Source organism: Sapajus apella, unplaced genomic scaffold, assembly GCF_009761245.1.
Source record: "Sapajus apella isolate SASKATOON/1434 unplaced genomic scaffold, GSC_monkey_1.0 scaffold39, whole genome shotgun sequence".
NCBI lineage: Eukaryota > Metazoa > Chordata > Mammalia > Primates > Cebidae > Sapajus > Sapajus apella.
The window spans coordinates 14298428-14302001 of NW_022436979.1; positions in this window are offsets into that span (position 1 = coordinate 14298428).

The window sequence follows — 3574 nt, forward strand, 5'->3', positions numbered from 1 at the left end:
AGGGAAAGGAACTTTTATGATTATGGAAACACAAAAGTAATATTTCCTAACTTTTAACTTTCCAAATATGGCATGCTGTTTTTTAGATATTATTTGTAACAATCTTCAGATTATGTAACCACGGTCAGGTTTTTATATGAATAGTGAGGATTTAAGAAAAACCATTGGGATAATTCTAACCTAAAGCACAATTTCATATGAACTCAGGTATTCTAAAATGGTCAGAAAATTGATGCAATGTAGAACATATATTATAGCTTACACCATCTAGGGTTCAAGTTTTAAAACTCTTATGAGGTTTTCTCTTAAATTAAGCATGTATGAGTCAAATGAAGTATAAAATAGAAGTTATAATGTTCAAAAATATTAGGAACTTAGATATATTTAACAGGAATGTCTAGTAAATTATTGTAAAAAATATATTTTTGTTTGAATCCCCTCAAGAATTTCTGTTTCTTTTAGAGTGACATACACATATGAAATTCATCTTTTTTTGCATATAAACAACAGGAATTTATTTCTCTCACAAGGCTGAGCTGTGTAAGATTAAGGCATCAACAGATGTGGTGTCTAGGACTCACTTTCGGGTTCATGCATGCCACCTTCTTGCAGTATCTTCCCATGGTGAAAGAAAAAATAAGTGCTATGGGGTCTCTTTTAAAAGTACACTAATCACATTATTCAAGGTTCTATCTTTGTGACTTAATCGCTTCCCAAAGGCCCCATCTTTAATAGCATTTATTACCTTGGGATTTGGATTTCTTTTTTTTTTTTTTTTTTAATTATTATTATACTTTAAGTCCTGGGATACATGTGCAGAACGTGCAGGTCTGTTACATAGGTACACATGTGCCATGGTGATTTGCTGCACCCATCAACTCATCATCTACATTAGGTATTTCTCTTAATGCTATCCCTCCCCTAAACCGCCCCCCCATCCTCCAACAGGCCCTGGTGTGTGATGTCCCCCTCCCTGTGTCTATGTGTTCTCATTGTTCAACTCCCAATTATGAGTGAGAACATGCAGTGTTTGGTTTTCTGTTGCTGTATTACTTTGCTGAGAATGATGGGTTTCAGCTTCATCCATGTTGCTGCAAAGTAAATGAAATCCTTTTTTATGGCTGCATAGCATTCCATGGCATATATGTGCCACATTTTCTTTATCCAGTCTATCATTGATGGGCATTTGGGTTGGTTCCAAGTCTTTGCTATTGTGAACAGTGCCACAATAAACCTATGTGTGGATGTATTTAGAGTAAAATGATTTATGATCTTTTGGGCATATACCCAGTAACGGGATTGCTGGGTCAAATGGTATTTCTGGTTCTAGATCCTTAAGGAATCATCACACTGTCTTCCCCAATGGTTGAACTAATTTATACCCTCACCAACAGTGTAAAAGTTCCTATTCCTCCACATCCTCTCCAGCATATGGTGTTTCCTGACTTTTTAATGATGGCCATTCTAACTGGCATGAGATGGTATCTCATTGTGGTTTTGATTTGCATTTCTGTAATGACCAGTGATGATGAGCTTTTTTTCATGTTTGTTGGCTGCATAAATGTCTTCCTTTGAAAAGTCTCTGTTCATATTCTTCACCACTTTTTGATGAGGTTGTTTTTTCTTACAAATTTATTTAAGTTTTTTGTAGATTCTGGATATTAGATATTAGCCCTTTGTCAGTTGGATAGATTGCAAATATTTTCTCCCATTCTGTAGGTTGCCTGTTCACTCTAATGATAGTTTCTTTCTTTCTTTTTATTTTTTTTATTTTGAGACAGACTCTCACTCTGTTGTCAGGCTGGAGTGCAGTGGCACAATCTCAGCTCACTGCACCTTCCGCCTCCCAGGTTCAAGCAATTCTCCTGTCTCAGCCTCCCACGTAGCTGGGACTACAGACAGGCAACACCACACCCAGCTAATTTTTTTGTATTTTCAGTAGAGACAGAGTCTCACTATGTTGACCATGATGGTCTTCATATCCTGACCTCATGATCAGCCCACCTCAACCTCCCAAAATGCTGAGATTACAGGCATGAGCCACCATGCCTGGCTGATAATTCTTTATTTTGCTGAGCAGAAACTGTTTAGTTTAATTAGATCCTATATGTCAATTTGGCTTTTGTTGCAATTACTTTTGGTGTTTTAGTCATGAAGTCTTTGCCAATGCCTAGGTCCTGAATGCTATTACCTAGGTTTTCTTCTAAGGTTTTTATTGTTTTAGGTCTTATGTTTAAGCTTTAATCTATCTTGACTTAATTTTTGTAAAAGGTGTAAGGAAGGGGTTCAGTTGTAAGTTTTCTGCATGTGGCTAGCCAGTTTTCCCAACACCATTTATGAAATAGGGAATCCTTTCTCCATTGCTTGTTTTTGTCGGGTTTGTCAAAGATCAGATGATTGTAGATGTGTGGTGTTCTTTCTGAAGTCTCTGTTCTATTCCATTGGTCTATATATCTGTTTTGGTACTAGTACCATGCTGTTTTGGTTACTGTAGCCTTGTAGTATAGTTTGAAATCAGATAGTATGATGCCTCCCGTTTTGTTCCTTTTGCTTATTATTGTCTTAGCTATACAGGCTCTTTTTGGTTCCATATGAAATTGATAGTAGTTTTTTTCTAATTCTATAAATAAAGTCAATAGTAGCTTGATAGGGATAGCATTAAATCTATAAATTACTTTGGGCAGTATGGCCATTTTCATATTGATTCTTCCTATCCATGTACATGGAATGTTTTTTCATTTGTGTCCTCTCTTATTTCCTTGAGCAGTAGTTTGTAGCTATCCTTGAAGAGATCTTTCACACTCCTTGTAAGTTGCATACCTAGATATTTTATTCTATTTGTAGCAATTGTTAATGGGAGTTCACTGATGATTTGGCTATTTGTCTATTATTGATATATAGAAATGCTTGTGATTTTTGCATATGAATTTTGTATCCTGAGACTTTGCTGAAGTTACTTATCAGCTTAAGCAGTTTTTGGGCTGAGAGGATTGGGCTTTGTAAATATAGAATCATGTCATTTGCAAACAGACACAATTTGACTTACTCTCTTCCTATTTGAATAGCCTTTACTTCTCTCTCTTGTGTGATTGTCCTGGCCAAAACTTTCAATACTCTGTTGAATAGGAGTGGTGAGAGAGGGCATCCTTGTCTTGTGTCAGTTTTCAAAGGGAATGCTTCCATTTTTGCCCATTCAGTATGATATTGGCATGGATTTGTCATAAATATTTATTATTTTAAGATACATTCCGTCAGTACCTAGTTTATTGAGAGTTTTTAGCATGAAGGGATGTTGAATTTTATTAAAGGCCTTTTCTGCATCTATTGATAATGAGGAGTTTTTTGTCATTGGTTCCGTTTATGTGATGGATTATGTTTCTTGATTTGTGTATATTGAACCAGCCTTGCTTCCCAGGAATGAAGCCAACTTGATTGTGTTGGATTGTTTTTGATGTGCAGCTGGATTCAGTTTGCAGTACTTTATTGAGAATTTTTGCATCCATGTTCATCAGGGATATTGGCCCAAAATTTTCTGTGTGTGTGTGTGTGTGTGTGTGTGTGTGTGTGTGTGTGT